Genomic DNA, 17,466 nt, shown 5'->3' with positions numbered 1-17,466 from the left:
TCCCTACTTATTTTCCCCATTTTTCCCCATTTTTCCTCCTTTCTCCCCTTTTTTTCTCTTCCTTTCCCCCTTTTTTTCTCCCTTCCCCCCTTTTGTGCTCTTCCCTCTTCCCCTCCTTTTTTCCCTTTTTTTCTTTTGCCCACTTTTGCCCCTTTTCCCCCGCTTTCTTCCATATTTCCCCCCTTTTTACCTTCTTTCCTTTCCCCCCCTTTTTCCCCTATTTTTCCTTTTTTTCTCTTCCTTCCCCCCTTTTTTCTCCCTTTTCCCCCTTTTTTCCTTTTTCCCCCTTTCCCCCTTTTCCTCCTTTCTTCCATATTTTCTCCCCTTTTCCCTTTTTTCCTTCCCCCTTATTTTCCGTTATTTTCCCTTCCCCCTTTTTTTTTCTCCCTTTTTCTCCTTTCTCCTACTTTTTGCTTTTTTCTATTTTTTCCCTTTTCTCCTCTTTTTTCCCTTATTTTCCCTTATTTTTCCTTTTTTTCTCTTCCCTTCCCCCCTTTTTTCTCCATTTTCCCCCTTTTTCCCTTTTCCCCCTTATTTTCCCTTTCCCCTCCCTTCCGCCCTTTTTTTCTTTTCCCCCCTTCTGCCCCTTTTCCTCCTTTCTTCCATATTTTCTCCCCTTTTCCCTTTTTTCCTTCCCCCTTCTTTTCTGTTATTTTCCCTTCCCCCCTCCTTTTTTCTCCCTTTTTCACCTTTCTCCTACTTTTTGCTTTTTTCCCTTTTTACCTTTTTCTCCTCTTTTTTCCCTTATTTTTCCTTTTTTCTCCCTTTTCCCCCTTTTTTCCTTTTCCCCCTTATTTTCCCTTTCCCCTGCCTTTCCCCCCTTTTCTCCCACATTTTCTCCCCTTTCCCCTTTTTCCTTTCCCCCTTATTTTCTGTTATTTTCCCCTTCCCCCCCTCCTTTTCTCTCCCTTTCTCTCCTTTCTCCTCTTTTTTCCTTTTTTTCCTTTTTCCCTCTATTTTCCCTTATTTTTCTGTTATTTTCCCTTTCCCCCCTCATTTTTTCTCCCCTTTTCTCCTTTCACCTCTTTTCCCCTTTCTTCACGTTTTTTTCCTTTTCCCCTTTTTCCCTTTTCCCCTTTTTCCCTTTTCCCCTCTCTTTTCCCTTATTTTTCCTTATTTTCCTTGTTCTCCCCTTTTCTCCCCTTTTCCCCCCTTTTTTCCCCTCTTTTCCCCCTTTTTCCCTGGCATTTTTCCTGGCTGGATAACGAAGGCTCAAAGCTCCTCCAGCATCGTTTGTTCCAATCCATCACAGGTGAGCAGGGAAGCCAGAAAACCAGGAATGGGATATCCCGGGATGGATCCTGAACCTCACCCGACCTCTGGCTCACGGAATTCCCTGCTCAACAATCCATCATTCCCAACGGATGGCCGGGAATGTCCCCTTGGGTGTCCCCAAGGGGTTACTCAGGGGTGGCTTCACAATGTGCAAGGATTTGGGATCATTCCGGGAACGCTCCGAACCCCGGTCCCGGAGCCGGGTGTGGAGGTGGAAAATGGGAATTTCACCTCTCCCAGCTCCACGGCAGGGTGGGAATGGGGTTTGGGATGAGTTTTTCCCGCCGGGAGATGGGATTAGGCAGGCTCCCAGCATGGCCCCAATTTAATTTGATTCCGTGTCCTGGCGAGGAATTCCTTCAGGAATTCCTGGAGTTCAAGGAGCACTGGCCCAGAAGTTGTTCCCGCGGAAAAGGTGGATTTGGGAAAGCCATGGGAGAGGAGGTCATTAGGGGGTGACCTGTCACCTCCGATCCATCACTGACATTCCCAACCAGGAGAAAACCACGGGAATATTCTCCTTTGCCGGTGGAAGGAGATTATTCTGTTCATTCTGTTTATTCTGTGATTATTGTTTATTTATTAGCACCGATTTTGGTGGAAAATTCGGGAATTCCTGATGGACACCTGGCAATTCCCTCTTTCCCAGTCTCCAAGAACATTCCCATTTTTCCTAGGAAAGGGAATATCCGCCTTTGTCAATCCAGCACATCCCAGGATTGTGTGGAGGCTGCATCACCTGAGATGTCCAGAGCGCATCCACACCATTCCCACTTTTCCTCTGGGTCTCTACAGTGGGAAACACAGACATTTTCCAAGGAAATCCAGCAGTTTTCCAAGAAAATCCAGCTATTTCCCAAGGAAATCCTGTCATTTTCCAAGGAAACCTAGCAGTTTTCCAAGAAAACCCATCCATTTTCCAAGGAAACCCAGCAGTTTTCCAAAAAAATCCAGCCATTTCCCAGGGAAATCCGGCCATTTCCCAAGGAAATCCAGTCATTTTCCAAGGAAACCCAGCAGTTTTCCAAGGAAACCCGGCCATTTCCCAAGGGAAAATCGCCATCCATCCATGCCATCCGCATGGATATTCCCTGAGAAAAGTTCTTGCTCCATGGTGGGATCCTTGGCGTTTTTCCCACTTTTCCAGCTGTGGAGATTCCTTTAGCAGGAATATTCCTTCTCTCCAAGTGCTTCACCCCGAAACCTTTGGAATTATTTCTCCCATTCCCATTTCTTCCACTCCTTTTTTTCCCATTCCTATTCCAGCATTTCCAAGGCCACCACTAAAGCCTGTCCCTAACCCCGATTTAGGCAGTTCCCAAATTTTCCAGGTATTTCCTGGAGTTAAAACCAAATCTATTTCCAAAGGTTTTTCCTGCATTATAAAAAAAACTTCATTTCTCAGCTCTTCCCTAAATCCCTGAAAACGGGAGACGTGGACTGGGAATTTTTCTTCACCTGAGGAAAACTCCAAGGAAAAGATGCTGGAAAAATATGGGATGAAGCCTGGAAAATGATAAATGTTGGGAATTACAGAAAAAAAAAAAAGGATTAAAAAGACAAGGAGCTCAAGGCTTCCAAGATTTTGTGGCAGAAAAAGTCTGGAGGAGAATTCCAGAGGTTTGGAGGTGGCTGTGCTTCCCTAAACTCTGTTAAATCCCATCATGGATCTGCTCTGGGCAATGGGGTCTCACTGGATCCTCCTGGAAGTTTGGGAAGCACTGATTCCATGGAATTTGTCAGGCTGGAGTTGGAGCGGATAATGTCATCCGGATGGGGAGTGATGTCAGCTCCGGAGATTCCGTTTCCCTTCTGGAATTTCCCTCTTGGATCCTGCTTTTCTTTTGTGTTTGATGTGGAGAGTGCAGCATCCCAAGGATTTCTGTCATTCCGTCCTTTTCCTGGATGCTGGAGCAATTCCAGGCACTTTTTGGGACAACATCTGTCCCGCTGGGCCTCCCCGAGCTCCTCCAAAGAAAAGCAGGAATTTTTGGGAGACTCGGAGAACTTTCTTCCCATTCTGACTCCTCCTCATCCATAGATGGAGGCAAATCCCTTTGGAAAGGGATTTAGGAGCTCCCTGGATCCTGGAATTTCGGCTCTGCCTTTTTATGGATCGACTCCCTAAAGCCCAATGGATCCTTTGTATCCCCATGGGATATTTCCTTGGAATCCCCATGGAATTTCCCTGTTGGGAAGCACTTGGGAATGTCATCGGCACAGGCAGCTGGAAGGGAAATCGGGAATTTTTTCCCAGATTCTCCTCATTCCGAAATTTTCAGTCTTTTGTCCCAGTTCTCTCTGCGAGGAGCATCCAACTTGTGGGATAATGGGATATTTATCCAAGGATTCTTGGGGTCACCACCAGAGGAAGAACCTCCGGTAGAACCCAGAATAAACCAGCAAAAACCAGCAAAAACAGTAAAAAAATGAGTAAAAATTAGTAAAAAGCAGTACAAACCAGAAAAAAAAGGTAAAAATCAGAACAAACCAGCACAAACCAGTATAAACCAGTATGAGCCAGTACAAACCAATACAAACCAGTATAAACCAGTATAAACCAGTATGAACCAGTACAAAAGGAGTTCTTTGCTCTCTAGTAAAATAATTTTGGGGATTATTTTTAAACTTTTTTTTGGGGGGGACCAGGTGCTGTCAATGCCACAGGGACCAGGATTCCGAGTCTGGAATAAATCCCGTGGAACTGGGAGGGATTTTGGGAATCGAGTCGTGCCACAACAAGAAAAATCTTCCTGGGAGGATGCATCGGGATTGTTCAGTCGGGAGAAGAAAAAGTTTGGAGTGACCAAAGTGGGGAAAATCCAGGGCCTGGAGGGGCTCCAGGAGAGCTGGAATTTGGGACAAGGCCTGCAGGGACAGGAGCCAGGGAATGGCTCCCACTGGGAAAGGGGAGATTGGGCTGGGATCTTGGCAAGGAATTCCTGACTGGGCTGGGATTCCCAGATTTGCTGGGGCTGCCCCTGGATCCCTGGCAGTGCCCAAGGCCAGGTTGGGATGGATTTGGATCCACCTGGGATAGTGGGAGTGTCCCTGCCCATGGATGGGGTGGGAATGGGCTTTAAGGTCCCTCCCAACCCAACCATTCCTGGATTCCGTGGCTCTCTGATTTTCTAGGATGGGGAGAAAAGAGGGAAAATATTTTTGAGGAGGTTCAGTGGCTTTTTGATCCCAAATCAGCTCCTCCAGAGAAGAGGGAGCCTCATCCCTGTCAGGATCCAAAGGGAAAGCCTTGGATCATGGACCAGGATCTGCTCTACGGAACACAAGGAATGGGCAGGAACTGATCCCAGGCAGTCCCACCTGGACAGGAGAAAGAAATCCTTGGAACAGATCCCAGAGAAACTGTGAGGTCTCCTCACTGGGAATATTCCAGATCCACCCTGACACAACCTTGGGATGGCCCCAGCGGAGCAGGGAGTGGGACAGAGGAGCCTTTCCGTAAATCCCATAAATTCCACTCAGGAATTTTTTACATCCCACAGGAGTTGCTGATGGACCCTTGGGATCACCTGGATCACAAGCTGGAAATCCTGGATTCTATACTCACAAACTGCAGCAGCAGCAGCAGGAACAAATTTTCATGGAATTTGCTGGAAAAAAAGGCCGTTTTCCCAAGCTAGCACTGTTTTCCAAGGTCCTTTCAGTCCATAGGAATTTGTCACTTCCCACATTTCCTGATCCCATGGTGGATATTAAGAAGTTTTCCTTGTGAGTCAAGCGGAGGGAAGGAATTCCTTTGGATCAAGAAAACAGGGATGAATTTAAGTGGAAACACCCGGATGCAGCCGGGACAAATGTCCTTAATAAATTCAACGCTCCCAACATTCCAAAGAGATTCCCTGGCAAGGCCAGGCTGCCATGAAAGCTGGAAAGGAAGGATTTTATGGATGGAATTCTGCCACAATGCCCCGATCCCCTTTGGAATCTTCCTGGATGCTGGAGGGAGATGGAGAAGGGGAGAACTTCAGGAAAGATCCAGGTGGGATAACGAGAATTCCACCATGGATGTGTCCCTAGGGAGGTTGGATTCCTTCCCAAAGTTCCAGAGGATGGCAAAGAATTCCTGGGAAAGAGGGGGCTGTTCCCAGGACCTGGCAGGGCTCTGGGATAGCGGAAGGGCAGAAATTCTGTGGGAACGTAAAATAAAATATAAAATATAAAATGTGAAATATAAAATGTGAAATATAAAATGTGAAATATAAAATGTGAAATATAAAATATAAAATATAAAATATAAAATGTGAAATATAAAATATAAAATATAAAATATGAAATATGAAATATAAAAATGAATGTAGGGCTGGAAGGGATTCCCTTGTTCCTTTCCCTTTTGATGTGAGTTCAGGGACAGTTCAGGAATTCCTGACAGGTTTCCACCTGGCATGTCCATAAAAATCCTGGGAAAATCCTTTAAGAGCATCCTTATCCCTAAACCCTTCAAGTTTTTGTTTTTTTTTTTCCTCTCAAACCTAATCTTGCTTTTCTGGGATTAAAAGCAGGAATTCTTCATCCACCTGGAGCCAACAGGGACAGAAGGTGGTTTCTCCATTTGGAGATGAATTCCATGGGTTTGAATCCCGTAATCCCAGCTTTGAATCCCATTTTCCTGGCTTTCCTCAGCTCTCCAAGCTCTGGAATAAACAGCTCTGGTCTGAACCTTAATTCCAGTTGAGGTTCCTCCTAAATCAAATCCTGTGGAATCACAATATATGGAGATATCTGTAAAAGATTATTTGAGTTCATGGAATCATGGAATCATGGAATTATGGTTTGCGGGGGAAGGGACCTTAAAGATCCCATTTTCACCCCATCCATGGGCAGGGACACCTCCCTCTGTCCCAGGTGGATCCAACCTGGCCTTGGGCACTGCCAGGGATCCAGGGGCGGCCACAGAAAATCTGGGAATTCCAGCCCAGCCAGGAATTCCTTGCCAAGATGCCAGCCCAATCTCCCCTTTCCCAGTGGGAGCCATTCCCTGGCTCCTGTCCCTGCAGGCCTTGTCCCCAGTCCCTCTCCAGCTCTCCTGGAGCCCCTCCAGGCACTCTGAGGATTCCCTGGAATTTTCCCTTCTCCAGGGGAACATTCCCAGCTCTCCCAGCCTGGCTACAGAGCAGAGGGGCTCCAGAATCCTGGAATGATTTGGATTGGAAGTGACCTTAAATCCCATCCCATCCCCACCCCATCCATGTTCATGGACATCTCCCGCTATCCCAGGTGGCTCCAAGCCCCAGTGTCCAACCTGACCTTGGACACTTCCCAGGATTTTAGCCCTGCCCAGGCCCCCTTTGATGGGAATAAACCCCAGCCCATCCAACTTGGAGTTAATTCCAACCCTTCCATCCTCCCCGCTCCATCCCAGCCCCATTTTTTATTTATTTATCCCTCAAGGGCCTCCTTGAAGCGTTCCCAACCATCCCAAGGAGGGTTAAATCCTGGGATGAAGGAAGGAAAATAAACCTCGGGAATGTTTAACTACTGAGGGCAACCCAGGGATGAGCGTAAACGATTCCTGACCTGGAAAGCTTCACCTCTTCCCGAAAAAATTCCATCACTCCTTTCGCCATATGAGGGCACAATCTCCTTATTTTTAGGATTCCAAGCGGATTCCACAATGGGTATTGTTAGAAGTGCTTTTCCCTGTGGGAATTCGCTGAGTGGGGTGTGAGGAAGCAGAACAGGATCCAGGGAAAAAAGGACCCCCAAATCTGGGTGGATATTCCCATTATTGAAGGAAAAGCACATTCCCTTGGTTGGATTGCAGGGAATGTTGGGAAGAACAGGAGGAACTAAACTGTTCCCTCCAAACCTTGCTTCCAGAGCAGGTAAAACTCAGGATTTGAATGGATTTTCAAGGAAAACTGTTGGCACAGGTGGTTGATTTGTTCCCTTCGGATCCTGGAGCTGCTCCTCACGCTACTGAGGATGGAATTCTTGGAATGCCCCTAAAACTGCCAGGCAAAGATGGTTCCATAGCTCCTCGCTCAGAGGAATTCCAGAGATAAGCAGAGGTGTCCAGGCCCTTTTTCCATCCCTCTGGAATCTCCCATTCATTCCTTTATCAATCATTCCTTAATCCTCTCCTGGTGTTTTTTTTTTTTTTTCCTTAAGGATTTCCCAGTTGTCCCTTCCTCCCTGCAGGAATCCTTGATTTCTGATATTCCCAACATCCAGCCTGGGGTTCTTCTCCATGCCTTATCTCCTTCTGGAAGAGCAGCACTTCCCACCATCCCTTCCCCCCTCATTCCCATTCATCCCGCTCCCCACGTGGAATTTTAACCCCATTTGGGAAGCAGCTTTGGGAAAGATACCGTATTAAATAAAACCATCCCACTTCATCCCAGAAATCCCCAGGAATAGTGCAGGTGCTGTTTTTCCACCCTGGATTTGGAAGGGGACAGAGGGAAGAAGCAGAAACGGGGGTAATTTATAGGATCGGGAATTTGCTGCTGGAAATGGGAGATATCCATGGGGATCATCCTGACAATTCCCCTTCCCAAAATGACCTTTTAATTCTACCCCTATTCCTTGTTTGGTTTTTTTTTGTTGTTGTTTTTTTTTTTGTTGTTGTTGTTTTTGTTTTTGTTTTTGTTTTTGTTTTTTTTTTTTAATCCATCAAAAAAGAACCAGGGAATAAAAACTTCAGGAATAAATCAGGAAAAAAAAAAAAAAAGTCCTTCCCAGATTTTCCACCGTGCCTGTGGAGCGAGGTCCAATTTTCTTTCCCTTTGATTCTTTGGGAACAGAATTAAATCAGAATCCATCGCTTTTTTTTTAGGATCGTTGCTCATCCTCCGCTCTCTCCGGGATGGTTTGTGCATATCCAGGAGCTCCTCTTGCATCCCCCTTGGAAAAGTTGGAATTCCGGCTGCTTTTTGGTGTCACTGGGACGGTTGCACATGGAAAAGGTCAGGAGGGACGGGAGCAGTGAGTCAGGCAGGGAGGGAAAGGAAACCGGAGCTTTTCCAACTAAAATCCCGCCATGGACCCCGCATGATTCCAAAGGCAAAATCAATCCCAGGCGTTCCGTGTTGTTGTTGTTGACATTCCCAATCCCGGGGGGATTCAAAGCTGTGGGGGAGGCTCACGTTCGAGTCAGAGTGACCCAAGCGCAGCGAAAAGCGATGGAAGTGGGAATCTTTTCGGGATGAGTCAGCAGCCACGGCTTCCAGAAGCCGTGTGGTGAACCCGAAATATTCCCCGGGAACAGGCCGGCTTTTTTAAGGAATGTGTTCATTCTGGAGAGGTTGGATCCAGGGCTAAATTTAAGCTCCAAGCCCTCCCCGGACTGGGAATGGCGATTACCTCCGGGGCTGTGCTGGGAGTTGGGAATTGTTGAATATTCCAGCCCTGCCCAGGGAGGTTCTCCGATGGATTTTCCTGCGTTCCCAACGTTCAGGTGCTTCTTGATCCCGGCTCCCACTCTCACAGAATCATGGAATGGAGTGGAATGGACCTTAAAGCTCATCCCATTCCATGGGCGGGGACACTTCCCACTGTCCCAGGTGGATCCAACCTGGCCTTGGGCACTTCCAGGGATCCAGGGGCAGCCCCAGCAAATCTGGGAATTCCATCCCAGCCAGGAATTCCTTGCCAAGATGCCAGCCCAATCTCCCCTTTCCCAGTGGGAGCCATTCCCTGGCTCCTGTCCCTGCAGGCCTTGTCCCCAGTCCCTCTCCAGCTCTCCTGCAGCCCCTCCAGGGGGTCTGAGTATTCCCTGGAATTTTCCCTTCTCCAGGGGAACATTCCCAGCTCTCCCAACCTGGCTGCAGACCAAAGAGCTCCAAAACCTGGAATGGTTTGGGTGGGAAGTGACCTTAAATCCCATCCCATTCCCACCCCATCCATGCTCAGGGACATCTCCCACTCTCCCAGGCTGCTCCAGTGTCCATCCATGTCCTTCCCCAATCCCAATTTTCTGCTCCATGCCCAGATGTGTCCATGGAACAGGGATTGTTCCATTCCAGAGGGTTCCTGGGGCCTCAGCTGGGTTTGTTCCCACTGAGCTTCACCCAAAATCCCAAAACCTTTTAGCAGCCTCTGATCCTGCTCCAGGGTAGAACTGAGGAACAAGGAATGTTCTTCCCACATGGAGAATGTGGATTTTCCTGGAAAGGCCGCTCTGCCCTGGAATGGAATTCCCAGGGAAGTAAATGGCTTCTGCATTCCCCCATTCCCAGAAAAACCCTGGATGTTCCATCCCTGGCAGAGTGTCCAAGACCAGGTTGGACATTGGGGCTTGGATTCACCTGGGATAGGGGAAAGTCCCTGGAGTTGGATCCAGGTGGGATTTAAGGACCCTTCCAACCCCACCCATTCCCTGATCCTGATTCCCGCTGATCTTCCATGGCCCTTCCAGAAGGGAAAGGGTTTTCCTTGGCTTTTTGCTCCCGTCCTACAGGATTTTGGGTGTTCCACGACATCCCAAATGGAATTCCATATCCAAACTCAGGGATCTGAACCTCATCCTCAAATTCTCAAGTCAATGGAAGCAGCACCTTGGAATTAGGGCTGGGAATGCTGGAGTGCTCCTTTCCTTTCCCATTTCCCAGGAAAACACAGGTGTCCATGGTGTGATGTTCCAGTTCCCAATCCTTGGATTAAGCTCCGACACAGAAAATTAAGGAAAATCCGGCATTTTTATTCCCGGTCACAATCCAGGAGCTGATTTCTCCTGGACAAAAGGAAAGGGATGAGGGATTTGCCATTCCCAAATCCCAGTGTCTTCCCAGCCTTGGATCAGCTCCTGTCTGGCAGGTTCTGGAATTTGACTGGAGTGAAGCTGCTCTCAATTCCGGGATTATTTCTGTTCCCAGCATGGCAAAGAATTCCACACGTGGCCTTCAGAGCTCACGGAGTTCAGGGATCCATGGAAACAGCCAGGATCCATCTGGAGGTGGAGATGTGACCCTCGGGAACAGGATGTGACCAGGAATGGTGGCCAAGGCATCTCCCAGCTCTTCCCTTTCCACTGGATTTGGGACACAACATCCGGCACTTCCATAATTTTATTCCCTGAATTTGTTGCCGTCTTTTTCCCACTTTAATTCCCCCCTTTTCCTCCAGCTGGAGTTGGGATTGGGAAGTGGTGACAACTTATTCCCACTTTTTTTTTTTGGCTTGGCTTTGTCATTAATTAGGGCTGGAGCCTTTGATTATTATTATTAATTAATTAATAATTTATAATTAATCCCCAAAGAGGCAACGACAATCCAGATAAAATTCAAAGCCAGGAAAGCGAGGATGGAGAGACTTCAGGAAGAGAAGAGTCCAGAAATCTTCAGGAATAGCCGGAAAAATGGGAGAGAAATCAAGGAATATGGTTGTGGCAGATGTGGGGGTAGGAAATAGGGAAAATCCAAAGGGAAGGGTTTTAGTAGGAAAAGCATCTGGATAAAATTAGAGTGGAAAAGTGCTCGAGAGGGAGAAAGAGAGGAACAAAAATTTTATGGGATTCACCAACAAATCCCGCTCTGTTTTTTAGGAAGAAAAAAAAACAAAACCAAATCCAGGGGTTATTTTTATCCTCCTTCCCCAAATGAAAGGAGCAGAATTCCAAAAAAAAAAAAAAAACCCAGAAGAAAAAGAAGCAGAGAAAGTCTTTCCTTTCTCCTCAACTCCTGTGGAAAAATCCCCCCTGATCCCCACTTTATGAAGCCATAAAAAATCTTGGAAGTCTCTCCTGGCAGATGCCGGCAGGGCTGGTGCTGGAGGCTCAGATTTTTTGGGATGAGAGGGTTTGGAAAAGCGCTTGGCTTTGGAATTGTTCTTAAAGGTCAGTGGGGTGGAGAAGGGAAAAACGCGGAGCCGGGAGCTTTTCCCGCTGGATGGAGCCAGGGAGCTCCGGGTGACATCTTGGAATGATGTCTCCTGTGGAACAGAGGATTCCAGGATGTGCTTTTTTTGGGAATAGCCAAACCAAAAGTTTCACTTTCGTTGGAGGTGCCTAAATCCATAAAATTGCTCCATTCAGTCAGAATTCCAGGCCAAATTCCCTCTGGTTTCTCCTTAAATCCAAGCCCGAGGAGGGAGAGCTCAACCTCATTTTTCCTTCTCCAAGAGTTTTTGGTTTTCCCTTGGAAAGAGAAAATTCCTGATTTTGATGCCTCACAGCAATTCCAAGGTGGAATTCCATCATTTATTCCACACCTCCGATGGATCCCGCGGTGCTTCTCCCTAAAAATTCCCTTGGAAAAGAGGAGGAATCAAACCAGAGCCAGGAAGTCACATTTGGATAGAAACCACCCAGCTCTGGGATAGAAATTCCCAAATTTCAGCTATTCCAAACATTCCCTGAGAGGCCATCCCAGGAAAGCTGAGGTGGAACTCAGGGAATAGTGAAAGATGGGATCACCACCCAAAATTCCAAGGAAAGTGTCCAAAATGAGTAAATCCAAGACATTTCAGCCTTTTTCCATGCTTGGAGCTGCAGATTTGCTTCCCCAAGGAATCGGCAACTGGGAAACTCCAGTTGGGGAAAACTCCAGTTAGGGAAAAGGGGTGGGAAAAGGAGCTGGAATTCCTGGAATTGAGACATAAGGAACTGACCTGAGTCTTGTTCCTAATTCCAAGCAATTCCGGAATTCCTCATTGTGTCCAAGATCCAAGGGAAGAAGAACAGGTGCCTGCCCATGGACGTTGAGGAATTGACCATTTTTTATCCTTTTTTGTCCTTTTTTCTCTCCCTTTTCTCTCCTTTTTTGGCGTTTTTTGCTCTTTTGTTCTCTCATTTTTTTCTCCTTTTTTTTCTCCCTTTCCCTGCCTCTTTCTCCTCATTTTTTTCATTTTAAATTAGATTACCCCAATCCTAACATCACAGGACATTGTGTTCCCCCTTTCCCAAAATTCCATCTGCTATTCGCACAGAAATCCAGCTGCCCTTGCCTAATTCGAAGGTTTTAGGAAGATTTTGTAGGATAAATCCATGGATCAGGTTTGTTGCCATCCTGACGGATTTTGTCATGGACATTGGGAGTTTTTATCTTCTGGAATGACTCTTCCCTGCCAAGGCCACTCTGTGCCCTTTTTCCATGGATTCCCTGAGCCTTTGGGCGTCAACCTGGCCTTGGGCACTGCCAGGGATCCAGGGGCAGCCCCAGCAAATCTGGGAATTCCAGCCCAGCCAGGAATTCCTTGCCAAGATGCCAGCCCAATCTCCCCTTTCCCAGTGGGAGCCATTCCCTGGCTCCTGTCCCTGCAGGCCTTGTCCCCAGTCCCTCTCCAGCTCTCCTGGAGCCCCTCCAGGCACTCTGAGGATTCCCTGGATTTTTCCCTTCTCCAGGGGAACATTCCCAGCTCTGCCAGGTTGGCTCCAGCCCTGGGAGCAGCTCTGGGGCCTCCTCTGGGTTCTCTCCAACACCTCCACATCCTTCTTATATTCCCCCATCTCCACTCATGGCCTCCATAAAAAAAAAACCAGGAATTCCAAGGTGGGATTCACAGGTGCTCTTGGAGCAGCTCTGGGGCCTCCTCTGGATTCTCTCCAACACCTCCACATCCTTCCTATATTCCCCCATCTCCACTCATGACCTCCATTAAAAAAACCCAAGAATTCCAAGGTGGGATTCACAGGTGCCACTGGCCGGGAATCTCCTCCAAAACAAACTCCACCATCAGGAGAACCAGGCTGGAAAACCGAGCTGCAATTCCAAGGGCAGGATCCCAAATGCCAGGGGCTGGAGCGAGGTTAAGGAGCCTAAAAAAAGCCTGGAGGGAGGCCGGGAAGAGCCGGAGGGGAAGGATCTGGGATGGTTTGGGATGAGTCACGTTGGGAATGAGTCAGCAGCGTCCTGCTGCTGTTCTGTCCCGGGATTTATAAACAAAGTTCCTGCTCCCAAGGACACCGAGGGAATTATTCCACTCTGGAGCTGGGACGGGCATTGGTTGACGTCTTGCGGACTGGGAGCTCCGTGTCCTTTCCCAAAAAAAAAATGGAAGAGAAATCCCACAGAATAATTTGGATAATAAAACACGGCCCATGATGAGCCAGGGGTGGTTTAATCCAGAAAGGAAAAAAGTAGGAAATGGGAATTTTGGGATTTGTGACTTTGCTGATCTTTTATCCTGGTTTTGTTCCATTTTGTGAGGTCAGAATTCCTTCCGATCCATAAAAAACATGGAGATTCCATGCTGTGACATCACTCTGGCATTCCTACACTGCAGATCTTTGGAATCTCTGCATCTCAGCTTCCTTCCTGCAGTAGGAATTGGGAAAATATCCCTGGAAAAGTCTCAGAGAGGTGACCTGCAATCCTTCCCACGGGATCATCCCTGCAGCCAAGGCCTCCCGAGGGTCTGGATAATCTATTTTTAGATCTTGGAATTCCATCCCTGAATTCCTGGCTCCTTTTCCATGTTTCCACTGATTTTTTTCAGTTTTCTGTATGGAATTCACAAAATCTTTGAAATGCCTTAAAAACTTGGGAATTTTACCCCTTGATTTCATAGGAAGGAATTATTTCATTGTTTCTTTGGAATTGCTGATTGGTCCCGTTGTTCCAGAGAGTTTTTCCATTGGCAGCCTCCGAATTATTCCTTGGGAAGGCCAAAGCTTGGAATTTTGGGTTAATTAAAGTTGGAAAATATCTCCAAATCCATAAAATCCAACCTTTGAGCAAACATCACAAGACCCACAAATCCATATTCTGAAATATCCACTTGGACACTTCCAGGGATGGTGATTCCAGGCTTTTTCCAGTGCTTGACTGGAAAGTACTTTGAGCGAAGGAATTTTTCCTGGAGGAATTTTTCCTGGAGGAATTTTTCCCATGGAAGGCGGACACTGAGCCACTTTGAATAGGATCAGGAGAAGATCTGAGGGCCCTGCAGGAAATCTGGGAAAATGGGAATAAAATCCATATTCTTGCTTCCCAACCTTATTCCCGAGTTTTGTTTCTGCTCCCCTTTGGACACGAAATCCAGCAGGATAAAAAATCCAGTCAAAGGTTGGATTTGATGCATTTGGAGATCTTTTCCAACCTTCATTATCCCAAAATTCCAAGCTTTGGCCTTCCCAAGGAATAATTCGGAGGCTGCCAATGGAAAAACTCTCTGGAACAACGGGACCAATCAGCAATTCCAAAGAAACAATGAAATAATTCCTTCCTATGAAATCAAGGGGTAAAATTCCCAAGTTTTCAAGGCATTTTAAGGATTTTGTGGATTTCATGCAGAAAACTGAACAAATCCTGTGGAAAGGTAGAAAAAGAGCCACAAATTCAGGGATGGAATTCCAAGATCTAGAAAGAGATTATCCAAACCCTCGGACACAGGGCTGATCCTCAGTGAGGATTCCTGGTAACCTCTCCGAGGCTTTTCCAGGGATATTTTCCACCAATTCTTACAGCAGGAAGGAAGCTGAGGAGCTGAGCTGAGTCACCCCTTGGAGAGGCCGGGATGGATGGAATTTATCCCATGGAGCCAGAATTAAACCTGGGAATAACCCCAAAAACCTCCGTGGGCTCCCAAAGCTCCCAAAATCCAACCTCTGGCTCGGAGAGTGAATTCCTTGGGAGAGGCTGTTGCATCCCAGGAGGAAAAGCAGGAAAACAAAGGGATCCATGTGGATAAACAAGGACTGTTGTTCCACGGATTGGAGGATTTTCGTGGAGACGGCGTCGGATTTCCGGCTTCGTGTCCCAAATAAACGCTCCAGGATCCCGGAGCTGCGGCTGCCTCCGAGCCTGAGAGGACAAGGATTGGGAATATGTGAAATGTGGAATAATTCCCTTCCTTCCCTGCAGGATCCCAGCGTCCAGGGAGAGGGCAGGACCCAGGGAGAGAACAAATCCCAGGGAATGGGAATTCCTGGTGGGAAGAATTCCAGGCAGGGAGAAGGGGGGAGTTTGTTCCCAGTGAGATTCCAGGAGACCTGTGCTGGGTTGAGTGGGGGACAGGAGGGATTGGAAGTGTTAAACATGGCAGAGAATTCCCAGTGGGATTGGAATCCCTGCCTGGATGCTGCTTCAGGTGCCTGGGATCCCTTGTTTTGAGACATCCCGAAAGCAGAAGGAGCTGCTGGAAAAATCCAGACGAGGCACCAAACTGCTCCCAGGATTCTGGAGCCCCCCTGGGAGAGCTGGGAATGTTCCCCTGGAGAAGGGAAAATTCCAGGGAATCCTCAGAGTGCCTGGAGGGGCTGCAGGAGAGCTGGAGAGGGACTGGGGACAAGGCCTGCAGGGACAGGAGCCAGGGAATGGCTCCCACTGGGAAAGGGGAGATTGGGCTGGCATCTTGGCAAGGAATTCCTGGCTGGGCTGGAATTCCCAGATTTGCTGGGGCTGCCCCTGGATCCCTGGAATGGGGCTGTTCCTGTATCCCAGGGATTTTCTGGGAGCTGGGACAACCTGGCAGGACCCAGAGATCCCTGGATCAGAGCTGTTGCTCCTGCCCTGGGATTCCCCTGCTCTGTGGGAATTTTCTGGGCTACAATTCCCCCTTTTTTTTATTCCACTGGGATTTGCCTCTCTCATCCTCAATCCCGACTTTCCCCCACTCCCAAATCCTCCTTTCCATCCCGATTCCAACCCTTTCTCCCTGTCCCGCTTTGAGCCGAGCGTGTTTTCCTTCAGGAATCCGCAGCCTAATCCAGAACAAACAAAACATTCCCACAAAACCTCCAACTCCATGAACTCCTGCCCCGGCCTTGACCGCGCTCCCTCCTCCCTCTCTTCCCAACCCCCATCCCAATCCTGCTTTTCACCGGCTCGCTGAGGTCTCCAGGAAATTTTTTCTCCCTGACGAAGGATCTTGCAAAAACTCCGGAATTTTTGGGCAGCCACTGGAGCTGGGATTGGATGGATCCACCTGGATTTGGGAATGGTGGTGTTGGAGCTGGATTTGCTCCAACCAGCAAGGAGGGTAGAAAATCCCTGGAAAAGCAGGAGATCCTCGTTCGTATGGATTTTGGGGGTGGAGCTCTGTTGCAGGGAACAGCTGGGTTGGAACTGGGGGAATGGGAAGAAAATTGGGATGGGGCTGTTGGAACAAATCCCAGGATTCCAGCAGCTCCCGGGTCTCTTTTCCAGCATTCCTGAGGAATCACTAAGCTGTTCCCTTTCTGTTTTTTTTTGATAAGGACCCCCACAGTGCTTCCCAAATTCAATCCCAAAAATATTGGGACTGAGGAGGGAGAGGGGGATGTTCTCTTTCCCACTGGGATTGTCATTCCTGGATGCCTCAGCTGGGAAATGGGCCAGGAGAATTTGGAAAGGGCTCTTCCAGCTGAATCCAGGGAAAAATTGGGTGGCGAGGATGAGGAGAGTCCTCTGCATCCCGAAGGTGCATCCTGGGAGTCGTGGAGTGGTTTGGGTGGGAAGAGACCTTGGAATTCATCCTGTTCCAATCCTCAGCTCCCACTGTCCCAGGTGGATCCGACCTGGCCTTGGGCACTGCCAGGGATCCAGGGGCAGCCCCAGCAAATCTGGGAATTCCAGCCCAGCCAGGAATTCCTTGCCAAGATGCCAGCCCAATCTCCCCTTTCCCAGTGGGAGCCATTCCCTGGCTCCTGTCCCTGCAGGCCTTGTCCCCAGTCCCTCTCCAGCTCTCCTGGAGCCCCTCCGGGTACTCTGAGGATTCCCTGGAATTTTCCCTTCTCCAGGGGAACATTCCCAGCTCTCCCAGGTTGGCCCCAGGGGGGCTCCAGAATCTTGGAGCATTTTTCCTCCTCCACAGCAACCTATGGATGAAATGGAAACAGCCTCCTTTCCCAGGGGTGATAAATTTCCCTGAAATTCCAGCCTGATCCACAGCAATTCCCAGATTCTGGAATCTCCTTGAAGGTGATGTCTGGATAATTGATCCTTTTCCCTTCTTCCCTCCCTCCTTCCTGCTTTTCCTCCTTTCCATCCCTCACTTTGTCTCTCTATAGGGAAACGTTTCACTTCCAGGATTTCCACAATTTCCAGGATGAATTTTTTTTTGCCAATTTTTCCTTGGTGCCATTCCCACTGGAATTGCTCCAGCACAACAACCAGGAAGGTTGGGAGACGCTCCAGAGTAATTTTTCTGGTTTTCCCATGGGATTTGTGGCACGGGGAATGTGGGAATGTGGGATGTGGAGGGATTGGCTCATCCCAGCTGGAATTACAATGGGTGGGATGGAATCATTCCCAAATTCCCTTAAAATCAGCGTCTTCCGTGACCTTGGGACTGACTGACACCTTTATCCATGAT

This window comes from Geospiza fortis, unplaced genomic scaffold (assembly GCF_000277835.1).
Source record: "Geospiza fortis unplaced genomic scaffold, GeoFor_1.0 scaffold1004, whole genome shotgun sequence".
Classification (NCBI taxonomy): Eukaryota; Metazoa; Chordata; class Aves; order Passeriformes; family Thraupidae; genus Geospiza; species Geospiza fortis.
Note: the sequence above shows the minus strand (reverse complement) of the source record.